General features: G+C 36.6%; 1 pseudogene; it reads right to left on the minus strand.

The window, feature by feature from the left end:
* Positions 1-10,588: 10,588 nt before the first annotated feature.
* On the minus strand, positions 10,589-16,328 carry LOC101724771 (U3 small nucleolar RNA-associated protein 6 homolog pseudogene; annotated as a pseudogene).
* Between the last annotated feature and the right edge of the window lie 1,062 nt (positions 16,329-17,390).

Genomic DNA, 17,390 nt, shown 5'->3' on the forward strand with positions numbered 1-17,390 from the left:
CCATGTTCATAGCAGCACAGTTTGTAGTAGCTAAAACTTGGAAACAGCCCAAATGCCCATCAACTGGAGACTGGATAAAGAAAATGTGGTTTTTTTAAATAAAATGGAGTACTACTCAGCCATAAAAAACGAGAAATTAGAGACATTTATAGCTAAGTGAATGCACATTGAGGCGATACTCTTAAGTGAAATAAATAGGACACACATGTATAAATACCAAATAGTTTCTCTGGTGTGAGAAACTGAAAGTGTAAATAAGGACTAAAATGTATAAAAGATAATGTGAAATAGGAAGAAAAGGGGCAAAGGGGAAGGGGAAGTGGGAGGGGTAAGGGAAAGGAAAGAAGGGAATGGAATTAATATGAGAAAATGGAAAAATAGGAACAAAATCTTTGTAAATAGGGAGGGATAGAGGTGTTGAATGGAGGGCTGGGCAAGGGTGAAAAATAAGAACCAAGAGAGATTATGTAAAGGTGCAAATTTGCAATGATGAATGTCATTATATTGTATACCTAAAATGTACCAATGATTAGAATGAATAATCAATAATGCAAAATAGGAAGAAAAGTTCCAAAGGGGTAGGGGTAGTGGCAGGGGCAGGGGAAAGGAAAAATGATGAGAAATGGAAACAATGGAAATAAAGTCTTTGTAAATAGGGAAGGGTGGAGGGGGTGAAGGGAGGGCTAGGAATGGGGAAAAAATAAGAACCAAGATGCATTATGTGAAGGTACAGTTCCCAATGAGAAATGTAAATGTGTTGTATACCTAAAATATATCAATAAAAGAATTTAAGAAAAAAAAAAGAACATCATTTGTTATATTTGATCTTACTCCTTTGTTCTTGACACAAGAGTGCCTAAGCCCCTTGGAATCTCTGGAGTGATAAAAAGTGTTCTTTTACATGCTAACAGATATGATTAGTAGCTGGCATCCTTAGTAGCTTCAGGATAGGCACTAGTCACCAAAAAGACCAGCACATAAACAGAAGGTTCAAACTTTCAACCCCATCCACCAAGTTCCAACTTCCAAGGATGGAAAAGGGGTTGGAAATTGAGTTAATCATCATGGCCAATGATTCAGTTCACCAAGCCTATATAATGAGCCTTTCACAAAACTTTATATGATAGGCGTTGAAGAGGTTGCACGGTGGTGAACACATCTTCAAAGCAGGAGGATGACACATGCCAACTCCACTTCTCCAGAAGGGCACTCTCTGGTTTTGCCTAAGTATGCCTTTTCATCTGAGTTTTCCCATGTACCTTTTATAACATGCCTTGCAATAAACTGGTAAGATAAGCCGTGTTTCCCTCAGTTTTATGATCTGTTATAAAGAAACATCAAACCTGGAAAGGAGATTCTGGGAACCACAAATTTGTAACCAAGTCAGATAGAAGTGTGGTTAATGTTAGACCTATTAGTTTTGATTGGTGTTTGAAGTGAGCATGGGTGAGTCTTGCTAAACCGAGTCCTTAACTTGTGGAGTCTGCTCTGACTGTGAGTTGTTACAGTGAGAATTGAATTAGATTGTAGGATACCCACTTGATGTTTGAAGAAAATTAGAAAAGAGCTTGGTGTAGAAAACCCACATATTGTATTTGGTGTAGAATAGATCAAAATTTTCCTTTGGTTCCCATTTAAAATTTTTGTCAAAATGGCTTTCACATAAACACTTTCTTTTCTGATCTTAGACTTCCTCTTTTGCAATTTCACTCTTCTAGATGTTTTAGTGAATAAAGAATTTATTTTTTGCTTCTCCCATTCTTTTCAGTGAATCTACTCTCTATGTGTTCTGTTGCAATAGATCTGCATCTGATTTTTTGCTTTCTAATCTTCCTAAGATCATATCATGTATGTGTATTGTATTCAACTTTAATTTCTAAACTGTTTGTTTTCGAATAATGAATTTCATAGATGTGCTGGCTCTTTTGTAGCTTACAAATTTGCCCTTAAAAAAAGTAGATGATCATAAGCCCTAAATGTTGCCTAGGACAAATGTAAGAGAAAAAAATCTGAAAATTAACTTTCCATCTTTAGATATTAAGAAAACACATAAATTACCCTTTTTATGTTTACATTGAGTATTTTGGACCTCGGAAGGAGGACAGCAGCCCGGAGCTGAGGGGCCCAGCGCAGCCAAAGCTGGGGGCCACCGCGTCAAGCCCCTAATCCCGAGAGCCCTGGTCACAAACTCCACAGCCTCAACCCTGGGCCTGAGCCACCCCTGCGCTGGCCCACTCTCCTACAACTACCTGGGTGCCCGCTGCCCGAGCTCCAGCCTACTGCTACCATAGGTCCCCGCCCGGAAAAGCGACATTGCCCGGGAAAAGGGTGCTGCGAAGGGAGGACCAAGGCCCAGAACAAGAATATTTTACCAGCTCTGGCCTCTTGGCTGTGGAGCTACCTGATTCCACACTACAGAGGCACAGAGGGACATAAAAGCCATTGTCCTGAGCTGGAGAAGTGGACAACAGATAGAGGGCCTCTCTCAGGCTCCCTGATGAAAACTGAAGCCCGCTGGAAAAGTGAAGAGAATCTCCGCAATAAAGGCACACCAGACCACAGTACTTGGTAAGTTGGAGGGATCATCACCTCCCATTGGAACCTGGACTGTCTTCAGGGGAAGGGCAGCTGGAACCTGCAATAGAACCTTGCACAGTTTAACCCTGCAGGAGGACGGGAAGCTCAACTTGAGACTTGCAGCCAGAAATCTGCCTGAATCTCACAGGTCTGTGACTGGCTTACTGAGACTCATTGACTTATAACTGCACACTGCTGCCCACGTTGTCTATTGTGACAGCAGAGACACCCTGAAGGAAACCTTCCATTTTTATCTTTTATTTGTTGTTTTTTAAATTACCACTAATTTTTTTGCTCTTATTTTTAATTTTTTTTCTTCTTTTTCTACTCTTTAAATTTTTTTTTTCTCTTTTTTCTTTCTTTTCTCTCTTCTTTCTCTCTCTCTCCCTCGCTCCCTTGCTGTCCCCCATTGTTCTACATTGAGTATTTTGGTAAATTTTCCAATAAATAGCAAACAATACTTAGTAATAATCCCAAGAAACTTTGAGCTTTCCATCATAAGAATAGAAATATAACAGCAAAATTGAATGGACTAAGCTAAACATCTCATCATTGCAGAATTTTTATGCACAGTTAATCAGAACCCTTTCCAAGCCTTTTTAAAGCCATAATTCTATAATCCCTAGGTCTTCTAAACAAAGACTCATAATTTACATGAAAGATTCTGTTTACCTATGTTAATTTATTTGCATTTGTAATTGAATATTAATGTACTGCAAGTATTATTCTCTTCTAATTACTAATTATTAAATTTCTTTATTAATCACAAGGTCACATTACAAAGAATGAGTAGACTCTAAATGAAAGTCTCAGATGGAGTCAATAGAAGGAGGTTTGTGCATAATTTGTGCTTGTTGCCAAGTTTCCTAACATTAATTATATATGCCACAAACTGTGTCTGTATTTTTCCAGCTTCTCCAGAAACACACCAATACCATGGCTCTGTGTGTGTGTGCATGCATGCATGCATGTGTCCGTGTGTGTGTGTGTGTGTGTGTGAAGAAGAGTTCTTTTAAGGACTTGTCTCATGTGATCATAGAGTCTGTTGAGTCCCACATCTGTAGCGTAGGCTTCCAGGCTGGAGATCCAGGGAAGCTGATGGTACAGATAAGTCCAAAAAGATTTTCATTTCCTCAAAGAGGTTGGTCTTTTTGCTCTGTTTATTTCTTCTCAATATGCAAAGCAGTTGGTTTTGCTTAAAGTTCACTAATTTAAATGTTTCTCATCCAAATCATCCTCCAAGTTAACAAAATTAACCACAATAGTATCATAAAGGAAAAATCTGTCTGCAGTTCAAAGACTTAGGTTCACACTTTGTTTCTGTGACATAGAATGTGATCTTGGTCAACTCATTTAGCAGGTTTGATTCTCTATACCCTTCTGTGTACTAAGAAGTATTACATATTGAATGGTCATGAGGATGAAATAAAATGACACATGGAAGTACAGAGTACAAGATGGAAATGAATCAATAACCAGGGGCAGGAATTTTTCCTGCCGTACATACATAAAGAAAATATACAAGTTGATTGATGAAGAATAAGAGAGAAGACTGGAAAGGAAAATACAGTATTAGTTTGCTCTCAGTAGGATTCCATTAGCCCAATTAATTTTACTTTGCTATGCCAGGCAATTTCTAAATGAACCTTAGTATACTGATGAGGAATTGTGGTGTTTATAGACAGCAAACTGAATTAGTGCTCAAACCCTAGCAGTTTCTGGTTTCTGTAAATGGTCACAAGCCATCTAATCCCTCTGAGACTTGATTTCCTCCTCTGTAAAAGAAGAAATAATAAATTCTTGCCTTTCCCAGGGTTATTATGAAGATTTGCAAGATACCTCACATAATCTCTTGTCAAAATACCTACTATATAGAAAGAACTCAATAAATAACAGCTCTTTTCTTTATTATACTAAGTGTTAACAGGCCTTGCTTTTCATGGTGTTCTCTGAAATAACATAAATAATTGTACATGAAAGTACTTCAAGGACACATTAATCTGTTAAATACAAGATAAACATTAAAAAGGATAGGTCAGTTACTCTGTTTTTATTTTCCATGAGTTATTTTAACATCAGAATGTGTGATAATAAAATAGAAACACATAGAAGGCAAAAAAAAAAAAAAACAGATGATGGATAGAAAATTTTTCAAATGTGGGATGATCTTTGTTAGTAGGTTTTAACATCTCATAGGATATTTCACTTAAATGTATACATACTCTCCACTACCATCCTCTATTAAAATTAAAGAAAATTTTTCATCAAATTTCTTTCTAGGTATACTAGTAGATAACAAGAACATAAGTCCAAAAATATGATATCCTTGGAGAAAAATTCCAAAAAGTTATGAAATGAAGTTAAAATTTTGCTTAACATCATTTCACATCAACAGTGAGACTCTAGCATTTGGCTTATTTTAAATTATCAGTGTGTGGGTTAATACACATATGTGTTTGTGAAAAGTAAGAGTAATTTTACATTACGTCAAATCTGATCATGCTAAATTACCAAAATAACAAAGCAGAGACAGCAATTTCAGCATGCAAAATTGAGTCTAAATACATAATTAAAAAAGGAAAATGATTAACAAATGTATATAATATTTATAAAACTTTTTCAAAAAGTTGAGCTATTCAGAGAACAAACATAGTGAAAATAGACTTCTTATCTCTAGAAAACACATTTGTTAGGCTTAGAAACAAGATAAATTTATGTGTATCATTGCAACAACGAAAAAATACAATTGTTACTTGAAAATGTCATTAAATTGCAAATAAATTATAGTTAACCTTTGAGTTGATTAGTTCAGGGATTTATTTGGGGGAAGATTTGGATGCCTAAATGATGGGTAGAATTAAGGTAGAAAATGTTATGACATCTTATCCAGTTCAAAGGTAAAAAGCACATCCAGAGAAAAATAAGAGGACAAAGGTGAGGAAGAGGGAAAGAGAAAAGAAGAGGAAAATGTAATTTAGTTAAAAAGCAGATCTAAAGCAAACACTCCACAAAAATAAACAAGTAGAGGACCAGGGATTTAGCTCAGTGGTTTCGCCGCCTGCTGCGCAAGCACAAGGACCCGAGTTCAATCTCCGGTACCAAAAAATAAATAAATAAAAATAAACAAGTAGAAATGGGAGAAATCATTTTTATGTATTTTAATATTATAAATCAAGCCACAAAGTGTCAAATGATCTGATTTGTTGGCTCTACAGATGAAGCTTTAAAAATATCAATTTGATTTTGAGGTCTGAAATCAAATTTTGTTCCATTTATTTTTATCAATAAATGTTTGCAGTACATAATAATTACATTCATCCCGGGGAGTTGGTACATGCACAGAACACATTTTAATTCTTTTTTTCATTCCTTTCCCTTGCCCTCCTTTCCTGCCTCTCTTCATCTCTTGATCCCTTCTGTTTTGCAAAAGATCAAATTTTAAAAATAGGTGATAATTATCTGGAATCTTGGGTTAGTCCAGGTTCCAATTCTATTTGTGTAAAATAATTGCAAAGGTTTGTATTTTTTATTACTTCTTTTGTTTTCATCATTTAACAATCTGGTTGCTAATTTTTTTAATAACTAAAATCAGTGAATTATAATGATGATCTCCTGCCTGAAAAAAATAACTACTCCATGTCATCAACACCCTTCTTTACAATGAAAGCAGAGTCCAATGGGTTAAAAGTGCTGTATTTCTTTGTGATGAAAGCACTGTGGAAAAGCTAGCAATGTGTGTGAAAGAATACAGAGATTAAAAAAATAAATACAAAGTAAAAACAGGCTAAATTCTTCCTTTTGAATATAAGAAAAGAGATTTCCCAACTCTCATTTCTCTAGAGCATCTACTCTAGCAAATATGAAATTTTAAGTAATTTCTCCTCTCTTTCAAATGTATCCAAAGCTATTTAAAAGCTAGATGGGACTTATGTTGCCTTTATGATCTAGAGATGTCTTTGTCAAGGACATAGGTACTATGTCTTTGAAATGTCAGCGTTAAGGAAATAGCAGGCATGCCTCAGAGTTCCTGTGGCAGGATAGGAGCCTGGATTCTAGGGAGAGGGTGGGGAGGGGCATCTCCAAGTGCATACAGAAATGAGGTGTTTTTTGTCCCTCTGGGTGAAGACAATTAGCAAACAGAGATGGTCACCCAATTACCTAGAAGAGTGAGAGTGAATTATGTGCAACAAATGGTGTTGTCAAATTCTGTGAGGACTAGTTATTATTTATCTTGAAAACACTTGCAATAATGGGTACCTGACAGTACAAAAGGATGACGCTCTTGTCCGTCTTTGAAGTGTGTTAGACAATTGCTTGTGATATTCATCACATTCTGGTGTAATACTTATACAAAAATAAGTGTTTTCTTTCTCTACTACCTTTCAGCTGAAATTGCCTGGGTTGAGAGTTTTTGTTTTTAATTAAATTTCCTCAAAAAATTATCTATTATTTGCCATAGGAAATAGGCAAAATATCTAACTGATCTACATAGATACTTTTTGGCAAAAACAACTTTGTACTTTTACACATATAATTTGCAAAGAAAATTTTAATTTTGAAATCATTTACTGTCTTACTAACATTGAAACACTTTAATAAAACTGCCTATCTTCTAAGATAAAAATTAAAATCTTCTCAGTTGTTAACCTGTCATTTCTTAATTTGCCTTGAATTGTCTATGCAAGAAATAGGAGTCCTAAACATAAATAAAAGTAAGCAGATAAAAAGTTTTTCATTTGAAATGATAATACATATTTACCTTATTCTAATTATAGACATTAATATTTTATTGTTAAATTGTGACACAAAGTAAATCTACTCAATGACCAATGAGACAGTTTTTCACTGTGAAGTTTATGAGTCTACTGTATATAAAGCAAGATCAATTAACAGCTCTTAATGTTTGTCATTGCATCATAAATAGGACTGCATGCTTGATTCTTAAGGAATTACACAAAGCACAAAAAAAGAAGAATCTAGGCACAGAATACATTTGAACCTGTGAAAGGAACTGGAAGGGAGGAGCAGGTGGAAAAGCTAGTAAGTGAGACTTATGTGAACACATAGAGCACAATATGCAAAGTTGTTGGCTTGCCAGGCATGATGGCACACGCCTGTAATCCCAGCACTCAGTGAATGGAAGCAGGAGAATCACTGGAGTTCCAGCCCAGCCTGGGCTACATAGTGAGTTCAAGCCCAGCCTGAACTGTTTTCATAAAAAAGTTGTTGGCATGTGGTTTCTTCTAGCGAACCACAGCTTCTCAATCAAGTTGGCAAAATATGTTGTAGAGTTATCAAGAAGAGATGGAACTTGTGCCAAGCCATCACATTGTTCCTACCTCAGCAATGTGACAATAAATGAGGACTGCACTCATCTCTACATTTGAACTCAGAAGTAAGGTCCTGAACCCAGAGAGAGAGGAATGGACAGCACAAGGTAAGAACTGAAAAACATAAAGAAGACTTAGAAGAGGCCGCAGAGAGGAAGCAAGAGATAAAACATAAAGAGAAATACCAGTACTGAATTCTTAGTCTTGAGGATAATCAGCATTATTTCTTTATTCTTCATTTGCTGAGGTCTACAGTTTCTCAAGGCTTTGCTATAGAGAACCATGAATCTTAAAGAGATACCAGAAAAGAGGCGAGGGGTGGGGGAATTACTTATAATTCCAATACGAAACTTTGCCTTTGGGATATTATTTCTGGGGGAAGTATCTACTTTTATCTTTAAACTTATGTCATTTGGAAGCTGACATTTAGATTTTCTTGATAAAGGTGAATTGTATTTCATCCTGACAGTTGTAACATTAATTTTTCAGGGAATGTTTTTCAACTACTGATCCTGTGGAAGAGAAGTCAAGTTTCCTATGTATATTCCTACATTTTTTAGACATTATACTTTCTGTTTTGCATTTTTAGTTGCTTATAGCAATTTTTGTCGAAATCTTTGAAGACCTAACTGATTTTATCCTTTTAAAGTTTCTCCACTCCTTAACTTGTCACATCAAACATACTAAAAAATTTTAATGAGCATTTCATTTTAAGTTTTCTATTTCACTATGAAGACATAATAAATATTTTAGAGCAAAGCATCAAGTAATACAATATTTTGAATGCCTAAATGAATTATCAGAATTGAGGGTTCCATTGTGTGGAAAAATGCACAATAATACTATATCAAGAAATCTTTGTTCTTCCCATGATATATCATATTAAATAAGAAACTTAAGTTCTCTGTGTTTATTTTCTTTTTGACAGAAAAGAATATCAGGTCTTATCCAGCCTGATCACAGAACTATGGTGAAATGGATATGAAATATTAATAGTGTACTGTTAAAAACAAACTCAAAATTATTCCTATTATAGGAAATCTAAACACCCTACTAAGGACTACTACAAGGAAAGCTGCAGGGAAGAAACATCCCTCAACAAAATACAGGGCCAGAATTATACCTCTTACTGATTATAAGACACCTATGGTCTTGCTCATGACCACAGGCACTACAGTACTAGACTTCTGGTCCATGCAAGTCTAAGTCATGCTGTTCTTTATATATATCTCATTATATATCTTAATTATATATCTCAATAGCCCTTGTAGTTTCTCTTACCCATAGTATAAGGTTCTATCATCAATAGCAAATTCTTTTTTCCCATGGATGATATCAATCATTGACCACAGAACTCATTCCTTCTCAGCCCAGTGTCAGAATTCCTACCCCCAAAAAGCACAGCATATGGCCACTGGAATATGTACAGGAATTTATACACATAAAGAAGACAATTTATAGCCCTTGAGCTAGAGCTTCAGTTGCTTCTCTTCCTCCAGACATTTCAAAAGTGGCCGTTTGGCTGGGGATTTAGCTCAGTGGTTTTGCCGCCTGCTGCACAAGCACAAGGACCAGAGTTTGATCCATGGTACTAAAAAAAAAAGTGGCCTTTTGGTGACAATGCTTTTGATGAAGAGTTCACTTTCTTAAGGAAAACAGGAGTTTGCACTGATTGGACAGGTGTTTTTTACAGCTAGTAGTGAAGAATGATTAGCACAGTAAAATTAGGAACAGTAAGCATCAGCACATATCACAACGGTCTCTTCTTGTTCTGATCATCTGTAGGGGGGATTTACAGGCATAATTTGACAGTAAAAGGAAACTTCAGAGATAAACAATAAAATTGAGGTGTGAAAGTTTTGATTATATGTCTTTTACTTTGAGAACAGGCTGCAAAAAAACAAAGGGAGGTCCTGGATACATATGCTGGTAAAGGGCTGAGGAACTCAGTTTATCGAACTAAGATTTAAAGCTGAGTCCATGACTAAGTGAAGAGAAAAAAGAGTCCACTGAGGTATTAAGGATACTTAGGGATGTTAGGCTCATCTCTTAGGGAAAAAAATATTCTCCCTTTTTAAATTTCATGAGCACCTTATTTAAAAATATCTAAGTAAGACCTATAAATCAAAAAGAGATACAGACAAGGGAAGATGATGTTCCACTTAGCTATTTGTGCAAAACAACCCATTCCAGAATGTTGTGACTAAAATAACACCAATTTTATTGCATCTTACTGATTGGTAAATCAGGAATTGGATGGGGTTCAGTGGAGTGATTCTTGTTTCAGCTGGCAGCCACTAGAGGCACTGGTTGCCTAGGTTGGTCTGAAGAGTACAATAGCGATAAGAGGGCTAAAAAGCTGGGACCCCCTTGAGGTCCTCTATTTCTTTTCATGTTATTCAAGGCCTCTGCACATGGTTTTTCCAACAGGGTGCTGGACAATATACAGGATAGCTTTCACTTTCTTAAGAACTGGACCAAATAAATAACTGAGCATTAAGTACACTATATTCTTATGGTCAAACACTCATGGAGTCCATGCAAACTCAAAAGAAGAGGACATAGATTCCAAACCCTCAACAGGAAAAAAAAAAAATCTCAAAAAAATTTGCAGATATATTTAACTGTCACTTAGTGAGGATTTTTTTTGTAGTATCTCTTAGTATCTCATCAGAAAGAAATCACAATCTTTAGAAAAATGCAGCTTTTTTTTTTTTTGCCAACTGAACAATTTATACACTGATTCATAATACAGTCTGCCCAGAGGACTTGCAGTACAATTTCACAAAGTTGGTTCTATTTGTCTCTTCACTAATGGCCAGCCTGATGCATAGCATGTTTAGCTACAAACAACTCTGCTGACTTCCCCTGCAACATTTTCATGGCTCACCAGTAGATCTGTCCACAGTTCTCAGGTCTACCAAGGAGGTGGTTCAACTCTTCTTTGATGTAATCCATCCAGAGATCAGAATCTACAGATCCAAACTCTCTCAAAGCCCTCTCATAATATTCTCTTAAATTAGCCATCTTACAGGATTCTTGCTTTTTTTCAAACTGGATCATTTTCCTGAAAAACTCATCTGAAAATGGACGGATTTCCTGTAAACTCTTAAACACAGCTCTGGCCTTTTTGTAGCCACCACTTCGATAAGCCCGGTCAAGGTATTTATCTTTCAGAGTTACTGAGCTGGCACCCGTGACAGCTAAAATAGCTTTCCTAAAGATAGCTTCTGTGTCTTCTTGGCTTTCAGCACCTTCGCTCCATTCTGCCCAAGAAATCCACAAGGGCAGACAAACCTGGGACTTCAGGTGCACAAAGCCTCTTTCAAAATGCTTGTCTATATCTGGGCTCTTTGACTTCATCAGCCCCTGCAGCTTTTTCTGCCATATCGTTACAGAGTCTTTGAACAATTCAGTCCCAGTTTCTGCCACATCCAGAGCTTCTGTAAAGAAGTCATGTTGCAGCAACAACTCGATCCATTGCTTATAGTGGAATTCCGAGAGAAGTCTGAGTTCATTTGCCTTCCTGAATGTAATCATGGTTCTTTCTAGCCTCTTTCTTCTGAGGAACTCACTACTCGTCTTCTTAGAAAATCGTTCCAAGCAAAAGCTGACGTAACACTTCCACATGGCCTCTGTAGAGAGAGTCCTCACTGCCTCTTTATACACAGCACAGCTCCGCTCCTCCCTTCGGCACACCTCCACTGTTTTGGCTTGATTTGATGGTGGCTGTGCCTCTGGTTGGGACTCAACCTCTAATTCTCGACATGCCACATAATCCCAAGTGAGAGGGTCATCTGTGTGCAGAGCCTGAAGGTCATCATAAATTTCTTTTTGTAGATCTTTGGCAAAGTCAAAAAGCTGTGCAACTGAAAGTAGTGACACATGAAATTCTGCACCTTTAATCTTGCTTATAGAATTTTTGTAGATGATCCGTGCCAACTGGCCCTTAAGGATTTCTTCAGGATAATCAAAATCCCCCATGTCCATGTCAGCTTTTTCAAATTCTTGCTTTTCTTTCCTGAGTTTCTCAGCATGCATCAGCTCCATCCTAAAGTATTCTTGATAGAGTCTTGAGCACTCTGGGTGAAAGCGAAGAGCCCGAAGAAATAACTGCCTTGCACTTTCTGAAGACAAGCGATCTTCCACTTCCCATTTGGCCACCATAATCCACAAAGCTGGCTTGTTCGAATGAATGGCCAACATGGCTGAGAATACTTTGCTAAATTGAGCTTTGGTAGCCCATTTCTTACAAAAAACTACATAAGATAGCCAAAGCTGAACATCATCTTTCCACTTTGCTGAAGCACGTCGGAAGACACCTTGTACTCGCTGTAAAATAGAACGCTCAATCTCATCCCTCTTAAATGAATATTTAATGCGTCTTCTTCTCTGGATCAGCTCCAAAAGATTAATTTCATATTGAACATAACTGATAAAGTCTTCTTGAAAAGTGCTCTTCGCTGTATTTTGTATTCTAGATCAGAAGCCTTCTTAATGATAGCCTTAATCTCCGCGTGACTGAACAGTCCAATGCCCTCCAGCTGTTCCAACTCGGGAATTCGATCCTCTATGCATTCCTGAATTATCTCCAGCACGAGGTCCAAACTCTACAGGCTGACAAGAGGTGAAACACCAACACGTGCAGGAAGCATTCACCTTCCCGTCGGGAGACCCAGCCGAAAAATGCAGCTTTGTTGCTTTTTTCTTTTAAGAAAACAATAAGAAGAGCACTTAATGTAATAATTAATGTAATAACTTAATAGGAACAATATATTACATTATGTTATCTTTTTTCAGCTTTTCAATCAATCTTTCATCTCTTTTCATCATTAACCCATAAATTTCCAAACCAAAGTCATTAGTTTAGAAACAGCCAGTAATTCAGGCTTACTTTTAGTCGAAGGCTCATTTTACATCAGGATGATCAGGACAAGTAGGATATAGTTTCTAATTTTAACTCTATTGTAATTTAGAATCAGCCTTTTAACCTCTCTGATTCTTGTTTGGATAATAAGCTCTCGCTTACCTAAAACAGAATTTGTGGCTAATTAATAATGTATATTAAAGTCCTCTGACTTCCGTGTATGAAAGATTGTGATTTGACTCATTAAAACTCTGATTTCAAACATTATAAATTAACATATGCAACTTCAAAAGATATGTTAAAATGTTCAAGTGAAAAATATATTTAAAATGTTTACTATGATGCATTCTTGATGATTTTGTCTTGTTTTTTCCAGTTTAGAAATTTTTTTTTTGATTCATGAAATTCTTTTATATTGTCTTATCCTTTGTTATTCATTGTAATCACAATCCAATAAAAATTACTTGGGAACTTTTCTTAAATATGCTTAAAATCTAGGGATATTACTCATATGTTAGAATTGTTTTCCTTCTTAGATTAGGATTTCTTTCTGTTTTAACAGAGAATATCACATTCTATATAGTAAAAATTCTTTGCTATATACAAAGTGGTTCCCACATCTCCTAGAAATTGCAGAGTATCTCCAGTATGGTGCTTCCCTGATATCCGAATTCAAGGGTGGAGAGATGTCATCATTATTGTTTAGCTGGACAAACTGTAGCCCGTTGGATTTGTGACAGTGCAATGCACCTGCAACACTATCTCCCAGATATCAGCGTGGATAAAACCTTCAGCTATTTTAAGTCTGACTCATCTGATATTCAATACCACTTATTCTGAGCAGTCTTTTTAAATTGTAACTCACTGTGAATATGCATATTTTCCAGATCCCTCTATATTTTTCTTCCATAATTCTTATTAATTAGTGTTTATTGTGGGGTTTTTTCTGTTCTTTCTTTTGTTTTGTTTTGTTTTTGGTACCAGGGATCAAACTCAGGACCTTGCACTTGCAAGGCAGGTGCCAGAACCACTGAGCTAAATTCCCGGCCTCTGTTCTTTCTATAAAGACAAGCCTTACAAGTGTAAAATATTTTCTTTCATTCACTAATATATCTCTAGCCACCTAGAATAGTGCTGGCATGATGTATGTAATAAATAAATACTACTGAATTATTAAATAAATATTAGCTAAGTTTTGTCATAATCAATGTATGTGGTTTGGCATATGATAACTTCAAATAAAATGAGAATTATCAAAAGAATATTTTAATTGCTCATTTTTATTTTATTTTCTAATTATTCCTTTCAGGGCTTCATGAACATAAAGTTCATGCCAGGTTTGACAAAAAATGTACAAAATGATCCTAGAATATTTTAGGGCAGAAAGAAAGGAATCTAACAAAATATGAATGGGATCATACCTAAATGGTATATTATCCAATTTGCAATGTCTACCATAACCTTAGAATGGAACAGTTTGAAGATTTAACAACAACACTGAATGTGTCTTATGGTTTTAGTTCAGATATCTAAGGCACTTAGAAGTTACCACTCTTATTTTTACAAAAAAAAAAGATTGAAAAAAAACTCTGAAATTAATGATTTTTCTTGTACCTATCAAAGAAGTGAGATTGAAGAGCGAAATTGCCACTTGAAATCTATCAGGACGTAGATGCAGATAATCACAGCCAAGAGCTTTTTACTGTTCAAAGTCTCTAGAACAATGAACTGCTAGGAAGACTGAAGTGATAATTTTGACAAATTGCTAAAAACTGAGGACTATTGGCAAGATTATAAGTTCCTGGGGCCATAGAATTAGGAGGTCTCCATACTTTCATAGACATTACCTTCAAGAATGCTATTAGGCTTTTCAGGTAAAGACCAGAGAAAGTCCCCCTCCTTGTTCTGGTATGTATATGTATTAGTCAGCTTTTCCACTGCTGAGAGGGAAAATACCCAATAACCACAACATAAAGAGGGGAGATTTAATTTCATTTATGGTTTAAGAAATTTTAGTCCATGGTTGGCCTGTTCCAGGGGAAAAACAAGTGGAAGGACCTGGTGAAATAGAGATGCACACATATGGTGGCCCAGAACCAAATAAGTGCCAGAGAGGACCAGACACAGAACCCGACATCCCACTTCTGTGATCCACCCAGACACACCCAGGGGTCTGTTCTACTAATTCCCTAGGTAGATGACAAGCCAATCAAGTTGATAATCCAATTTAACTCTTATATTTCACCTCTTGCCAATCTGACATCCAAACACATCTCTTTAAACTATACTTAACTCTCCAAATACACGCAAGGTAATAATCCTAACATTACACAACTATACTGATACAACCAAAAAGCAACAATACCTTCCTCAAAGTCTCAACAGTTCTAGCAGTGCTCAAATGTTCAAAAGTCTCCTCTGAGATTCAAACAAACTCTCAGCTGTGAATCTCTGTAAAATTTAAAAAGCTGGTTACACACCCGCAATATACAATGGTGCAGGATAAACATTCCCATTCCGAAAGAGAAGACTAGAACAATAGAAAAGAATGAAACCAACATAGGACCCAAACCCACCAGTGCCAACATTAAGTGGTAGCTTCCTGCCTGGCATCCAGCCCATCTGGCTTCTCTGCTGTACTGGCTCCACTCTCTGCTTGTGACTTTCCTAGCAGACATTCTACATTCCATTTCCTGTAGTCTCCAATGCATTTCTGGCTTCATTAACACAGTATGTTATGCACCCACTTCTCAAAGGCAGATTGCTTGGCTTCTAGGAACTTCCTTTAGTATCTAGATGGAAACCTCTATAACCTACAACTCTTGTATTCTGTATACCTGAACAACCAACATCAAATAAATGATGCCAGTGTCTGCCTTCATCTTAAACTGTAACCAGAACCTTTTGGACCATGGCTGCAGTGGTCTCTGAGTGCCTGCTTAACTGAGCATGGTGGAATAAATCCCAGCAAACCAATTCCCTAGGTGGCCCTTCTTGAGTAGTGGCCCCGGAGATACTTTGTGTCCTTCAACCTGAAATTTGTGGGGTCTTGCCAATTTCTGTGATGCCCTCAAGGCATCTTTGTTCTTGGGCTAAAAAAGTACTCAGTTTCTTTCTAATGGTACTACTCTCTTTTTGGTCCCAATTTTACACATGGTTCCTTTCAGGCTAGAATGAAAGTTTTCTAAATCTTTCTACTCTTCCTTTTTGCTCATAGTTCTTAATACAAAGCTGGCTAAAAACAACCAGCAATATACACACCATAGCCTGAATACTGCAGTGATTGAAATTTCTGCTACCAAATCAGTCAGTCCATGGCCCTTAAATTCAGCTTTCTGAAAAATCTCAGGACATGTGGAAAATGTAGACAAGTTCTTTGCCAAATTAAACAGTCATGGCCTCTCATCCAATTACCAGTGAAGACCCCCATCTTAAACCTCATAAACTTGGCCTTTCCCATCTGCATTCCTATCAGCATTCTGGTCTTCTAAACTCTGACCAGATTCATCCATTGGGTTTTGCTCAAAGTATGCTAGGGCTTCTCTAACCTGCATCTCTAGATCTTACCAAATTCTTCCCACAAACCAGTTCCAGAGGATTCTGAATCACTTGCTCAGGGATAATCACAGAAACAACCCCATTTCTCTGGTTCCAGTTTTCTGTAGCACTCAGCCCTTCCTGATAGAAAAGACCCAAAACCAGCAACATAAAGGAAGAGAGTTTAACATGGCTGACCATTCAGAAGTTTTAATCCACAATGGCCAGGTGCTCTAAGAACTTGCTCTCAAGCTGCAAGTAGCCTGAGAGGAAGAGCCACAGGTACACCACCAGGTAGTCCAAGGTGCTCTGGTCATTGAAGGAGGCCAGCAGGTCGGCTACAGAGGTCACAAGATTAGACACAAGACGACACAAGATTAAAGATCTGAGAAACTCAGAGAATATCAAGCAGGAAAACAACAAAAAATTATACTTGATAGATATTCTATTTGCAAAAAGACAAAGACAAATCTTGAAAGAAGCTGTATGGGATGGCAGTAGAATATCTTGTCTATACAGAAAATTATGCAACCAAGAAGAAAGTGGAGTGAAATATTTAAAGTGCTAAAGGAAACATACACATAATCACAGAAACACTGTCACCTAAAATTCTAACTGCTGTAAAATTATATTTAAAGGTGAAAAAAAAGATAAAGATTGTTTAGAGACCCCCAAAAATTGAGGAAATTCATTCCTAACAGATCTGCCTTATAAGACACAATAAAATAATACTGAATTCAAGAAATTGAATCAAATCAAATATATGAAGTCCATGAATTCAAAATGCCCCCCCACATAAACATATGTGTCTCTACTGAAAGTTCCTAACGTATGAACTCGTTATTTTGAAACTTTAACAATGAAAAGAATAAATCAATCATTTATACTGCCTTTACTGAACAGGCTCTATTTCAAGATAAGAAAATAGTTGATGTGCGAAAATTGTTCCTTAAAGGACCATTCCAGCTAATAAATGCACAAGGCCTGATAGAATTATAAAATTATCATCTTGTACTACCTAATGAAATAACGGAGCTTGATGATTATGGTCCACTAAAATCACTGAATGAAATTTTTAG

The sequence above is a fragment of the Heterocephalus glaber genome, unplaced genomic scaffold (genome assembly GCF_053883595.1).
Source record: "Heterocephalus glaber isolate CG9 unplaced genomic scaffold, H.glaber_assembly_v1.0 deba00001509, whole genome shotgun sequence".
Classification (NCBI taxonomy): Eukaryota; Metazoa; Chordata; class Mammalia; order Rodentia; family Bathyergidae; genus Heterocephalus; species Heterocephalus glaber.